At 33.8% G+C, this 16,168-nt stretch overlaps 1 long non-coding RNA gene across 1 annotated transcript in view; it reads right to left on the reverse strand.

The window, feature by feature from the left end:
* Nucleotides 1-1,997: 1,997 nt before the first annotated feature.
* Nucleotides 1,998-16,168, reverse strand: part of LOC131825970 (uncharacterized) — a 43,183-nt gene continuing 29,012 nt past the window's right edge. The window contains exon 3 of the long non-coding RNA XR_009351384.1: nt 1,998-2,136. This is a non-coding gene — a long non-coding RNA (uncharacterized LOC131825970). The remainder of the gene's footprint in view (nt 2,137-16,168) is intronic.

Raw genomic sequence — 16,168 nt, forward strand, 5'->3', positions numbered from 1 at the left:
ATCATTTAATGCTAAATAATTTTTAAATGTCCTATTTGATAATCTACTTTAGGCCTCGGAAAGGCCAGGTGTCATTGGTGGTGATGTTCATAGTCCGTATTACAGAATGAATGGGTACTTATGAAGACTAGAGGACCAAATACATTTAAGCTTGAGCAGAGCTGTTTTTGAACATTTCAAAGTACTTGCATAATTTTGATTTGTATTTCCCTGATGATGGGTGATGTTGAGTATTTTTTCATGTGTCTATTAGTCGTCTGTACGTCTTCTTTAGAGAAATGTCTATTCATGTCTTCTGCCCATTTCTTAACCAGACAAAACTATGATGAGCTGTCACTTCCACACCAGTCAGAATGGCTAAAGTTAACAACACAACAGGTGTTGGTGACGATGAAGAGAAAGGGAAACCCTCTTACACTGTTGATGGAAATGCAAACTGGTACAGTCACTCTTGAAAATAGTATGGAGGTTCCTCAAAAAGGTAAAAAGAACTACTGGATGATTCAGCAATTGCACTACTAGGTATTTGCCCAAAGAAAATAAAAATACTGATTTAAAGGGACACAAGCACTCTGATGTTCATAGCATCACTATAAACAATAGTCAAATTATGCAAAGAGCCCAAATGTCCATCAACTGATAAGTAAATAAAGAAGAGGTGGTTTAGGGACATCTGGATGTCTCAGTTCGTTAAGCATCTGACTTTGGCTGAGGTCATGATCTCAGGGTTCTGAGATACAGTCCTGCATCAGGCCCCCTGTTGAGTGGGGAGTCTGCTTCTGCCTCTACCTCTTCCCCTAGCTTGTACTCTCTCTGCCTCACTCGCTTGGTTTCTCAAGAATAAATAAGTAAAGTGTTTAAGAAAAAATAAGAAGTGGCATATACATATAATGGAATATTACTCAGCCATCAAAAAGAATGAAATGTTGCCATTTGCAATGACATGGATGGACCTAGGGAGTATTATGCTGAGTGAAATAAATCAGAGAAAGAAAATACCATATAATTTCACCTATATGTGGAATTTAAGAAACAAGACAGATTTGTTTTGTTTCTTAAACATATTTATTTATATTTATTTATATTTCTTAAGCATATTTATTTTCTGCATAACAGGGAGAAAAAAAGAAAGAGAGAAAGGCAAACCATAAAAGAGACTCTTAACTATGAGAACAAACTGAGGGTTTGCTGGAGGGGTGGTGGAAAGGGAGATGGGTTAAATGAGTGATGGGCATTAAGGAGAGCACTTGTAATTAGCACCTGGTTGTTGTATGTAAGTGATGAGTCACTAAATTCTACTCTTGAAACAATTACACCATATGTTAACTAACTAGAATTTAAATGAAAAATTAAAACATTAAAAAGAAGTATCTGCATAGATCTACCAACCCAGGTACATACCAATGTTACTTCATGAGATAATAAATCATTGATTCAATCCAAGTTCTAGAAAATAAATTCTACCAATTTCAGTATTTAGTAGATTTCTCTGATTTGTCCCCAGAGTTAGAACTTCTGTAATTTCATTTAATTTCTAAAACAAGTTCACAGAATGAGAAAGGTAGCGAGTACAATGAATATACCCACCTTATATGTGAGAAAACCAGTGCTAAAAAAATTTAGGTGTCTTGGTAACATACACATACCTGATAGACAAACCTATGGATTAACTTTAGGGTCAATCATTTCTTCAGTTTGCTGTGATGAGCTTATAGTAGAAGCAATAGTGCAGTATTTAGATTGGTAGCATTAACAACAATAGCTTCCATGGTTTCAGCAGACTGGTTACCAATTTATCTGAAACATGACTACAAGGCAAATGTTACTAATTCTCTATTTTAGAACACCCTTCAGCTTTTTTGTGTCACTTAGATAACAATATAGTGAAAATCGAGCAATCCACCATGATTGTTTCTTGGCAGCTTTACCCAGTCAGTATCACATAAATAAGGAGTTCATTTTGATCATAGTATCAGGTAGTTTATTATTTGTGGCTGAAAAACAGATAGCTGAAAGGAGTTTCAAAATGAAAATTGTGACATTTACTGAGAGAGTAATGATCTCAAAAAGATGCCAGGTGGTGGGTTTTTACTATTCAGACAGATGGAAGACCTACAGTGAAGTTATTTTTCTATCCTGTGGAAAAACAAAACAAAATGAAACAAGATCAGCTGAGGTAATCCATGCTTTTTTCCTCTGCCTGTTTTGTGTTTTGTGTACAATTAAGTATTAAAAAATTATTTTTCTATTGGGTAAAATTCAGCACTGTGTGTATTGGTTTCTTTTTAAGTCACTGCAATTGTCCAAGCAATTTCAAGTTTTTATAGCACATAATGTTCATTTAAAATGACCAAAAGACAGTGAGGATCCTAGGCAAATATAATTATAAAGGTTTATACCAATAATTTAATAAACTTTTGCTTTAGCAGAATTCTCTAAAATTGCCTTTTTTATACATACTACAGGCAACACAAAAGCTATAACAATGATATTAATCTCCCTAGGACATTCAACCTATTTGCCTAGAATTTTATTGTTGACCATGTTGCTAAATAATCAGTTGTAGGAGTCTTTGCATGGTAGCCCCCAAATTTACTATTTCAAGTGGTTCGTTGCAATCTATTTTGTTAGCTTTTGCCTATATACCCTGCAGTTATAGTCTGAGAAAAGATAGATAAATGAAAGCAATAGTGATTCATGGCTCACATATTTTAATTATTTGAATTGTAAGTTACAGCTGCTCATACAAATTGATAGAAATAGACAGTCTCAATATGCTAAAGGAACTTCAAAAAAATGTCAAGAAGAATTCAAAGGGTGTGCTTTCACTCATTTCACAATGGACAGGTCTTTTTTGACTTCTTACCATCTAAAAGTGAGTAACTACAGTATTTTCCTAAGTTTTTTTTTTTTTTGCATGTATCTTTTTTATAATTTATTATTTATTTTCTGCATAACAGTATTCATTATTTTTGCACCACACCCAGTGCTCCATGCAATCCGTGCCCTCTATAATACCCACCACCTGGTACCCCAACCTCCCACCCCCCGCCCCTTCAAAGCCCTCAGATTGTTTCTCAGAGTCCATAGTCTCTCATGGTTCACCTCCCCTTCCAATTTACCCCAACTCCCTTCTCCTCTCTAACTCCCCATGTCCTCCATGCTATTTGTTATGCTCCACAAATAAGTGAAACCATATGATAATTGACTTTCTCTGCTTTACTTATTTCACTCAGCATAATCTCTTCCAGTCCCATCCATGTTGTTACAAAAGCTGGGGATTCGTCCTTTCTGATGGAGGCATAATACTCTATCGTGTATATGGATCACATCTTCCTTATCCATTTGTCTGTTGAAGGGCATCTTGGTTCTTTCCACAGTTTGGTGACCGTGGCCATGCTGCTATAAACATTGGGGTACAGATGGCCCTCCTTTTCACGACATCAGTATCTTTGGGGTAAATACCCAGGAGTGCAATTGCAGGGTCATAGGGAAGTTCTATTTTTAATTTCTTGAGGAATCTCCACACTGTTCTCCAAAGAGGCTGCACCAACTTGCATTCCCATCAACAGTGTAAGAGGGTTCCCCTTTCTCCACATCCCCTCCAACACATGTTGTTTCCTGTCTTGCTAATTTTGGCCAGTCTAACTGGTGTAAGGTGATATCTCAATGTGGTTTTAATTTGAATCTCCCTCAGAGCTAGTGATGATGAACATTTTTTCATGTGTCTGATAGCCATTTGTATGTCTTCTTTGGAGAAGTGTCTGTTCATATCTTCTGCCCATTTTTTGGTATGATTGTGTGTGTTGAGTTTGAGGTGTTCTTTATAGATCCTGGATATCAACCTTTTGTCTCTACAGAACACTCATGAAAGAAATTAAAGAAGACACAAAAAGATGGAAGACCATTCCATGCTCCTGGATTGGAAGAATAAACATTGTTAAAATGTCTATACTGCCTAGAGCAATCTATACTTTTAATGCCATTCCAATCAAAATTCCACCAGTATTCTTCAAAGAGCTGCAGCAAATAATCCAAAAATTTGTATGGAATCAGAAAAGACCCCGAACCACTAAGGAAAAGTTGAAAAACAAAAATAAAACTGGGGGCATCATGCTACCTGATTTCAAGCTTTACTACAAAGCTGTAATCACCAAGACAGCATGGTACTGGCATAAAAACAGACACATAGACCAGTGGAACAGAGTAGAGAGCCCAGATATGGACCCTCAACTCTATGGTCTATTAATCTTCGACAAAACAGGAAAAAATATACAGTGGAAAAAAGAGAGTCTCTTCAATAAATGGTGCTGGGAAAACTGGACAACTATATGTAGAAGAATGAAACTCGACCATTCTCTTACACGATATACAAAGATAAACTCAAAATGGATAAAAGACCTCAACGTGAGACAGGAATCCATCAGAATCCTAGAGGAGAACATAAGCAGTAATCTCTTTGATATCAGCCACAGCAACTTCCTTCAAGATATGTCTCCAAAGGCAAAGGAAACAAAAACAAAAATAAACTTTTGGGACTTCATCAAAATCAAAAGCTTCTGCACAACAAAGGAAACAGTCAAGAAAACAAAGAGGCAACCCACGGAATGGGAGAAGATATTTGTATCTTCCTAAGTCTTAACAGCTTGGAGAAGGGCCATGTAGGGAAGGTCCTGGCAGGAGGCTGGCATGTGGTCATGAGCAGCCTGTGTGGGCCATGTCCTGTCCTGGCTCATCTGGCAGAAGGGAATACAGGCAATACTGTGGCCAAAGGTTCTTTTAAGGGGCTATCATCATCTTAGGCTCTATTGAGATTTTCTTGTTCATTTAAGAAGAAAGGTTTCCAGGAGTACTCAAAGATATTTCTCCTTCTACATTTCTTAACACTGATCTCACTTTTCTCCTCTGAGGTTCCAATGTCTAAATATGATAGTCTAAGATACCCAAAAGTTCTGTCTCTTGTTTCTCCTTGAGAAATGGCAAATACCTTTCTTTTCATAAGTGATCACCATACAGATTTGCTTCATTCAAGCACAAAATCTATAATTTAGATTGAAGCCTTTCTTCCTCATGGTATGCTCCCCATCTCCCCATTTTCCTGTGTCTTTAACATTATCCACTAGGGAAAAGATTATGATCAGTTATAGCCTGATGGAATGGCCCTTATTACACTCTAATATCAGTTTAAATTTAATTTTAAACATAGATATCAAATTTAAATTATTGAATCTTCAATTTAGGATTCCTTATTCTATCTTCAGCCACCTTTTAAATATTCAAAATATCTTACATAAATTTTTAAATTATTTTCTAAAATGAACACAGAACTCTGACTCATCTATGCTTTATTCTTAATTAAGTTCACATTTGGGAGAAAAATAAAAGAAAGTGTATCTTACATTGTGTTTTATTTATCCTGTTTTATCTTACTGCTACACTTACCTTGCTTTATCTAATCAGAGGCTAACATATATCTTATTTGAGAAGAGAGAGTCACAATATATTCTAGAACAACATACTGATTACTAGTGAGGTTGTGGTTAAGATTCAAAAACAATATTGCCTTGGGAGAAATTTCTGTCTTCTTTTTTAAAACGGAGAATTATCAGAGAAGAGAGATGTGCTTCTTTGAAAAAATACCCATCAAAGCTTTTCTGGCAGAACTGTTTCCCTGCTGTGTCTTTATTGATCGTTTCAAGCTTCACATCCATGTTGGATATATCAGAAGGTATTAATGAGAGAAAACATGCAGTCTAAAAGTTACAGATTTTTAAGAAGACTTGAGCTAATCAATTCACCAAATAGAGAAGTGCTATATTTCCAAAATGGTTCTATATTAAATGAGACATTTTAGAAGCAGGATTAAGATGTGCACACACAAAGAAATTTAATATATATTTTTAAACACATTTGATGTATGAAATAAGGTTTTATTAATTAAAAATGGAAATAAATATTTCTACAAGAAAATATATGACATGAAATCTAAGGCTTAATAGAATATGTACAGAAATATTAGTAGAGAAAATATAATTTAAATAGATTATAATGATCATGAAAAATAATAACATTCGACAATCAATACAAAATTTCAAGCTAGAAAGCAAAATAAAATGAAGGCAGGTGTTTCTCCTTTCTGGACATTTGCATTAAGAATATCATTGAAAACTGTGTTTTTGACACCTAAGACTATGATGTGGAAAAAATAAAGATTTAATATGTGGTATAAAGAACATGTTAAAAAGAAGTTAGGTAATCTTAACAGAAATTATCAATAAGAATTTTCAAACTGAAAAAACAGCGATAGCAACTACAGGGTGTGAACAGGAGGTTGAGAATCCAGGTTTTGCCTAATGGAGGGCTGCTGCAGGGAAACCAAGACATCAAAAGAGGACTTGGAAGAAACACTGTGGACTTCAAAGCATTCACTGACCTATAATAATGCGCAGAGACTACAAAACCAAAAACCTAAGTACTCTCAACAAATCAGGTATAGTTGAAATATACTTCAACATAATACAGGGCATATATGACAAGCATTCAATTAAGATCAGACTCAATGGTGAAAAGCTGAAAGATTTTCTCCTAAGATCAGGAACAAGACAAGGATGCCTACTCTGACCACTTTTATTCAACAGAGTACTAGAAATCCTAGGCCAGAGCAATTAGGCAAGAAAAAGAAAAAAAAGACATCCAAATCAGAAAGAAAAAAAGCAAAGTCTCTGCAGAAAACAATATATAACATCTGGAAAATCCTAAAAACTCCACAAAAGAATCTGTTAAAACTAACAAATGAATTCAGCAAAATTGCAGGATACAAAACCTATATGCAAAATCAGCTGTGTTTCCATCTATTAACAATAAACTATTAGAGAAATTAAGAAAATGATCCCTTTTTTAATTGCAGCAAAAAGAATAAAATACTTAGAAATAAATTTAAGCAAGAACAAGGAAGATCTGTACAGTGAAAACGATGACATTGATGAAAGAAATTGAAGATATAAGTAAATGGAAAAATATTCCATGTTCATGAACTGTAAGAATTAATATTGTTAAAATGTCCATATTATCCAAAGGTATTTGCATGTTCAATGAAATCCCTTTAAAAATTCCAATGGCATTTTTCACAGAAATAGTAAAACAATCAAAGTTTGTAAGAAACCAAAAAGATCCCATATAGCCAAAGTAATCTTAAGAAAGAAGTGCAAACCTGGAGTTATCACACTTCTGATTTTAACTCTATTATACAGCAATCAAATAGATATAATATTTATATATAAATATATATTTATATAATTTATATTATATAATTTATAATATATAAATATACTATATAAATATAATGTTTTATATATAAAAATATATGTAATATATTTATACATATATGTAATATTTTAAAATATATAAAAATATATAATATATAAATATAAAAATTTTATAAATATATAAAATAAATAAAATTATACATATTATATGTATGTAAATATATATTTATATATATTTTTATATTTATTTTATATTTATATATATAAATAAATACTTATATTTATTTATAAATATTTTATATTTATATATCTATATATATTTACATACATATAATATTATATATAGAAAGAGAGCAATGAAAACAGTATGTATTGGAATACAAAGAGACAAACAGATCAATGGAGCAGAATAGGGAGCCCAGAAATAAGCCATTTATTTATGGTTGATTAATTTTTTACAAAGGAGCCAAAAATATACAATAGGGAAATGACAGTGTCTCAAATAAATGGTGTTGGAAACTGGATATCCACATGTAAAAGAATGAAAACTTGATCCCTACCTTATACCATACATAAAAATCACCTCAAAACAGATTAACAACTTGAACATGGACCTGAAACCATGAAACTCTTAAGAAAAGATAGAGTATAAGTTCTTTGACATAAGTTTGGCAGTGAATTTTTAAATTTGACATCATGTGAATTGCAGGATTATTCATAATAGCTAGGATGTGGAAAAAACCTAAGTGTCTATTAACAGATGAATGGACAAACACACACACACACACACACACACACGATTCAACCATGACAAAGAAGGAAATTCTGCCATTTGTGACAACATGGATGGAGCTTCAGGGCATCATGCCAAAGTGAGATAAGTCAGACAGAGAAAGACATATACTGTATCATATCATTCATATGCAGACTTTTAAAAGGTGAACCAATGAAAACAGAAAGTTACCAGGGGCTGATGGGTGGAGGAATTGGGGAGAAGTTGTTTAAGGGTAAAGACTTGCAACTAGTAGATAAATAAGTTCTGGAGCTCTAATTCACAACATGATTATAGTTAACAGTATTGTGTTATAAACTCTAAAGTTAGTAAAAGTTTAGATCTTAATGATTTTCATCACACATACCAAAAAAGATAATTATGTGACACAATAAAGGTGTTGCCTGATACTATGGCGATAGTCATGTTGCAATATATAAATATATCAAATAACACACCTGAAGCTTATATAACATTATATGTCAATTATACCTCCATTCTTTTAAACATTTTTATTTATTTATTTGACAGAGAGGGAGATCACAAGTAAGCAGAGAGAGAGAGGGAAGCAGGCTCCCCGCTGAGCAGAGAGCCCAATGTGGGGCTCAATTCCAGGACTCTGAGATCATGACCTGAGCCAAAGGCAGAGGATTAACCCACTGAGCCACCCAGGAGCCCCCATATCTCCATTTTAAAAAATAAATAAATAAATAAATATGAAACATGAAAAAAAAAAATGATAAATAAGTTTTGAGAAAGTAATGTATAACATGGTGACTATAGTTGATAACACTGTATTGTAAAATTGAAACTGAGAGTAGAATTTAAGTGTTCTCCGCAGTAAATACGTTAGGTAATAGATGTGCTAATTAACTCAATGGAGGAAATCCTTTCACAATTATACATATACCAAATCATCACTTTGTACACTCTATGTATATCACAATTTTATTTGTCAATAATTCCTCAAAAACACTGAAAAATTAACCTATGTAGATTCATATTGTAATTATGACATAACATAAAGAATAATAGCAGAATGCATAGATAACATGTTAATAAGGAGAAAATATGGGATAATAAAAAATTAAAAAATTTTTATATGAACATTGCATTGCTACAAAGAATTAACCATTCAAAAATAAATGTAAACTCATTTCCTTCCTTCACTCATTGGTACAAAAGGTATCCCACATAATTTATTCATTTGTACAGCAAAATAAAATAATAAATATAAAAGAATAAAATATTGATTTTTGAATATGGAACAAGTTCTGAGTAAGATGAAGTTAATAGATTTTTAATTAAATACAATCATTAAACTTTGTACAAATTGATTTTTAAATGTTTACAAAGCAAATGAGAAGTTAAAAAGTTATGATTTATTCTTAACTTTGGTGAAAAAAGACTAACTGGATTACCCAAAAATGAATTGAGAACATTTTGAGGCAGTTTTACTAAAGCATAGATATACATAGTTAATAAGATTTTCGTTTATTATTCTAAAAATAAAAATTAAATCAACAGTTATGTTATATAGCCAATAAAAATATTAAGAATGGATAATATAATATGATAACAAATATACATGTTTTATAAAGGGGTGTGTGGAGGAAGATATTCATATAATTACTAGAGTATATTCATATTCATATTTTATTCATATAACTACTAGACTATACAATAGTATCATTTCTCTGGAAACCAATTTGATATTATATATTTGAAATTAGCAATTCCACTTCTGAGATTCATTTTAAGGAATTAACCAGACATGTATCCCAATACCATGCTGATATCAGTAAGAAATTACTTAAAATAATGAAAAAATTTGAGAAGTTACATGCTTAGTATCATGGTATTAGACACACTAACTGTTGCATATTCATGTAATGCCATATTAGGTAGCAGTGTTGGAATAATTATATCAATATAGAAAGTATATTATTTGATAGAAAGCCTCAGCTTTTAACTATTTTTGGAGTATATGTCCAGTTTTCAACAAGAATATTTACTTATCGGAAGCCTGGGTGGCTCAGTGGGTTAAGCTGCTGCCTTCGGCTCAGGTCATGATCTCAGGGTCCTGGGAGTCCCGCATCGGGCTCTCTGCTCAGCGGGGAGCCTGCTTCCTCCTCTCTCTCTCTGCCTGCCTCTCTGCCTACTTGTCATCTCTCTCTGTCAAATAAATAAATAAAATCTTTAAAAAAAAAGTGCTTTAAAAAAAAAAGAATATTTACTTATCTACTTGCATAAAACTATACACAATTACATATATAAATGTATGGAAGTTATATATACCTGATAACAATGGAAATATGTGGCTGGTGGAATTTTTGTCATACCATTTTTATTTTTTTTGCTTAAATACACACTTTTTACAATAAAAGTACATCACTTGCATAACAAATAATGAAAATGATACCCACTATTCAGGGTGGAATGCAAATTTCAATCTACCTCTCTAAATGTCTTCTTTCTCTGGAGTCCAGCTCCTCGCTGTAGGAGGGAAACCCCTCTCCAATAATACTGTGTTTTCCTATGTCCCTCTAAGAAGCAATCTCTCTCCACGAGCCCCCAATAGACGTGTTTTTATAGTCCCTGGCCGTTGCTCAGAGTGAACAGTTTACAGTTCAAAATTTACATCTTGATGTACCCAGATGGCTCAATTGGTTATGCCTCCAACTCTTCATTTGGGCTCAGGTCATGAACTCAGGGTCCTAGGGTCAAGCCCAGGATCCAGCCCGGACTGAGCCCGATTGGGCCTCACACTCAGTGTGGAGTCTGCTTATCCCCCTCGGCTTCCCCCTTCCCAACCCCTACTCACCACTCACCCACCACCCCCTCCCTGCTCAGGTAGATAAATAAATAAAATATTTTTATTTATAAAAACAGGATTACATCTTTGTCATTCTCTCACATTACAATAAAACCCTCACCCATGCTAAGACTACAACTACAAAAAAATTTTCCAAGACAACTTCACTATAGGTCTACAGTGAGGTGCAGAAATTCCACAATTTTAGGGTTTATCCATCTTTTTTAAATGAACTTGCTTTAAATCATCTTAACAAATGGAGGGAAATTACATTTTATGCAAAAAGTTAAGAAATATCTTTATTATTTTATCTGGCTTACAAATGCATTCCACATAGTTTTGTTACTTCTTCACAGTTATAACTTCCCCAACATGTTTAGCTGATCTTTTTTTTATTTCTCTTCAGTGTTCCAAAATTCATTGTTTATGCACCACACCCAGTGCTCCATTTAGCTGATCTTAATGTCAAAACTTTTATCATAATTACCTAGAGCAGGGGACTCAGAAACTTATGAAATACTGAATGATTTAAAAAAGCACCAGAAGCTAAAGTTGCTAGTAGTAACACATCGATAACTAGTAATCTTAAAAATACATATCATTTCTGGAGCAACTGGGTAGCTTAGTTAGTTAAAAGCCTGCCTTCTCCTCAGGTTATGCTCCCAGGGTCCAGGGATCAAGATCTGAGTTGAGGACTCCCTGCTTAGAGGGGAAGCTTCTTCTCCCTCTTTCTCTGCCACACCCTGCTCCCCTACCCTCTCTCTCTCCAACTCTCTCTCAAATAAATAAAATCTTTAAACATGTATGATTTCCATCCCTCCTCAAAATTTACTTCTGAACAAAAGCTGATTAAATTTTTATTGAAAAAAAAAAGGTAATATTTTGTTTGCAATGACAGACCTAAAGCATGAATCACATGTAAAGCACAGGGTTTCTATTTTACATCACATGTATCTCATAAAAAGCAATTTTATTCCTTCTATTTTAGCATGGAAAAGAGACAGGGACTAAAATTGTTGGTCAGTAAATTCAGACAAAGCTCTTGCCTCATTTGACCATCTAAAAATCTGTATTAGAGGGGCGCCTGGGTGGCTCAGGGGTAAAGCGTCTGTCCTCAGCTCAGGTCATTATCCCATGGTCCTAGGATTGATCCCCACATCAGGCTTTCTGGGAGCCTGCTTCTCCCTCTACTCCTCCCCCCTGCTTGTGATCTCTTTCTTTCTCTCTCCATCTCAGATAAATAAATAAATCTTTCATTAAGAAATTAATTTAAAAAATCAAAATCTGCATTAGGGAAAACAAAACTGCATATATAATTGACTGTGCAATTTTATTGGTCTTATCAAATGTTGACATTTAGTCATTATACATTATTCAACAGCCATACAAAGAATCGATTTAAAAGAAGTTGAGGAAAATTATCTGCTAGAAGAAAAGCATTCTGACAGGGAAACACATAATCCCTCCCATTCTGTAGACAAGAATGGGAATAGGTCAAGGGCAGGGAGCCTGTGGTTTCAGAAGGTGGTACTATGCACAGTATGAACTGAGGACCAGTAAACAAGATTTCTAATAATGTGGGTGTTACAATTTGGGGAGAAGCCAAAGAAGAGAGATTCTGAAAAAACAACTTTTCAGATGATTAAGACTGTGGAGAGAAAACTTAGTGAAAGTTTCTGTGTCTTGCTGTGTAAACCATTTCGTAATCTCCATCTGGCTGGAACTACCTATGCTTTCCAAGGGTGTTTGCATGCATTTCTTTTTATAGTGGCCCTGTGGGCAGATGGGCCACAGAGATCTCAGCTTTACCATAGCTATAATTAAGATCATTAATGTCTCAGAGTAAGTGCTATAATCATTTCATATTAATATATTCACACATGGACATGAATTCTAGTCAATGAAAGTATATAATACGAAACTTGTTGAACTAATTTAGTATAATTTGCTTAGTAATGCTAAATGACCAGAGAATTACTGGTTTAATGACAATCAAGTTATCAAGGCGCACATTTTTAAAATTTTGATACAATAAATAGTTTCAAACCTCACAGCTAATCACTTTCATTTCTACATTAAAAATGAAGAGACTGCAAAAAAATATAGTGGTAATTGTAATAGAGAAACTAGAAATAGAGAAAGAAAAACTGGAAAATATGAATTTACACATAATGTCTATTTCAATTTTCTGGTTTATGTATTTTAAGAAATTAAAGCTAGTACTTCAAGAAAAGATTTATTCATGAATGTATAGGGGAAGACAACAAAAAATATAAAATACTGGTGTTATGCAAAAATTCATCTAAATGTTATGATATTAATAATGTAGTTGAAATTGAATAGTAGGAAATGAGACATTCATTCCATAAACTATAGACATCATATTTTTGAAATAACCAGATCAATAAATTAAAACAGGGTATTTTTAAGTAGATAGTATTTTTCCAATCAACATAACTACTATTTCTTTAATTACATGCTATCTACATACTATCTATGCATATTTATATGTATTCAAGTGGGTTTTATTTCTAAAATCACCATCAGTCTTTGATTGGGCTAATAAATTGTCCCTGACATCATTTTTCCTGGAATAGCCACTGAGAATTACTGCAATATATTCTTGCTAAAAATAAAATGTTTGGCCTTGTATCTAGCTAGCCACATTTAAAATAAACTAATTTGCCTCAAAATAAACTACAGCCAAGCAATATTTTAGAGTGTTTATATGTTAAAGGGTTATAGATATAAGCACGTTGACTATTCAAGTCATTTGTGTATAATTTGGCTAGGAAATAAATTAATTTTTATTAAAGATCTGAGGATAAAAATTGATTTAGGGACTTGGAACATTGGAGAAATATGATTAAGAATGAATGTCACAGTCCTGTTCTGTGGCCAAACAACCAGATTTTGACTTTATAGAAGCATTTGGAGTGGAAAGGGAAATCTAAGGGCTGCTGGAATTGCCATTTATCTAATTTTAAATCCCCCCCCCTTTAATATCCCGACACTCCTACTGATACAGCAATTATTACATCCCAAGGTACTGCTCTCCAGAGTTAATCCAAAGCATCTTCAGGCAACTTGGCTAGTAGAAAAATCTCTACGTTAATCTCAAATAATCCTCCTGGAAATTTCCTCTCTTTTTCATTCCAGTCTGAAACTGAAGTCTACAAGGAACAAAGCCAATGCCTCCTGCACATGAAAGCTCTTGGTTTCCTTAAGAGGAGCTCTCAAATTCCCCTGTAGTCTTCTCTTCTATGGATTCTGTCTCAATTCCTTTGAGGAAACTTTTTCTGTCATGGTTTTAATTCCCTTTACAATTCCGGTCCTCTGAGCTCTGAATGTCTTCCAGTTTGTCAATATTTCTCTCAAAGTCTGATGCTTCAGGCTAAAAAAATCTGTCCCAGCTGAGTTGCAACCAAATGAGAAGAAAACAGAGCCATCACTTCCCTCATTCTATACATTGATCAATAACACCAAGATCAAATTAACTTTTCATGGAGGTGTGGATTACTGTGACTCACATCAATGACAGGATTCCCCAGGTACATGTCAATTATTCTTCAGTGTAGCTTTTAAAAAGGAAAAAAAAAAAAAAGATATGCCATAACCCCCCCTATCTTCTGCTTCGTTTAAGAAACAAATGGTTGTCATGCCATCTGGACAGAACTGAATTTTCCAGAAGTAATGTGCACATTTTAAAAATATTGCTTCGTCTATTCCCACTCATAAGGTCACCTTCTCTGAATGCAAAAAAAAAAAAAAAAAAAAAAAAAAAAAACAACTCTAAGACCTATCAAATATGCAATCCGAACACCCGTTCCAGAGAAGGGAACTGGCACTTAAATTGGCCACTGAGGGACAGAGCATCTCTCCCTCCTTTGTTGTCTCTTTTATGACCTCCAGCACATCAGGCTTACCATCTTCAAAGGTGACAAATCCTAGACATAGAAGTCTTTTTCTATAAGCTTCCCAAAATTCAATTTTACAAGCCAGATATTCATGGAAAATGATGTTTGTTTTGCTTTTCTGGCACCGTTCCCCTAACTCATTTGACACCCAGAAAATAAAAAGATTTTTTCATCAACAAAAGTAAAAATGAGTGGCACAGAATAGAACTTTAAAATCTATGATTTTGCTGAAGGCTTATCTTCTGTTTCAACTAAACTTCCCTATCACCACCAGTAAGTGCCTGAGGAGCAATGTCAGAAATAAATAAAACTGGTAATATTCACTATCACCTTGCTAATTATTTATGTCTTTATATACATAAAAATAAAAGTGTCATTAAGAATAAGCTTGTCAGGGACTCCTGGTTGGCTCAGTTGGTTAAGCTCAGGTCACGATCCCAGGGATATGGGATCGAGTCCCCCATCTGGCTCCTTGCTCAGTGGGGAGCCTGCTTGTCTCTGCCTTTGCCTGCCACAATGCCTGCTTGTGCTCTCTCTATCTCTATCTCTCTATGACAAATAAATAAATTAAATCTTAAAAAAAAAAAAAGAACAAGCTTGTCATTTGATGATTTTCCTTTATTCAAATCAAAGTCTCCACAGTAATAGTACCTAATAGGTATCTGGTCTTTTGTCTTTCATATTATGATCATGATCCCCAAATGGTGAAATCAGGCTAGTATTCATGCAATCATTTTCCTCTAAATACTACCTAATGAATGGATCCATTGCTTGACTGAAGCTACTATGAACAAATAGTTTGGCATACAAATTCTCTTCTATGGACAGGAGAATTTTCTTAATATGCTTTCAACAATCCAAAGTAGAAATTCTTTCTGATTTAAACCTATTGCTTTGCAAATACGGTCCTTAATATTTATTAATGTTCATCTGCAATGACGTTCTTGGTTATGTGACATTTAAAGTGCTGTCTCCCATGGGGAGGGAATTGGAATAGTAGCTTTGTCAAGACCAGATTCTTTATTATGGGCTAATAATATAATATAATACTTACAGAAAACTTTAGATTTGTCTTAATACATAAACCCATGCTAGTTACTGCTAATCCAGAATTCCTTTGCATGAACCAAATATTACACCTGGAAACATACTTCAAAGTGCATCTAATCTAATTCCTTCTCTATCTAGATTGGAAACTAAAACTGAGAGGTTGACATTTTTAATAATAATTACAGAACCTAAAGAATATTTTCTAAGCATTAAGTTTTTTGGTTTTTTTTCCCATCGTGTCTTGTTTCTACTCTTGCCTATCCATCATAGAACATTCTCTGATATCCTCCTTTACCTAAATGGATCTTACTTGTCTTCCAGAACTCAGATCAAAGGTCATTTCCTTAAG

This window comes from Mustela lutreola, chromosome 2 (assembly GCF_030435805.1).
Source record: "Mustela lutreola isolate mMusLut2 chromosome 2, mMusLut2.pri, whole genome shotgun sequence".
In the NCBI taxonomy this organism is placed as follows: domain Eukaryota; kingdom Metazoa; phylum Chordata; class Mammalia; order Carnivora; family Mustelidae; genus Mustela; species Mustela lutreola.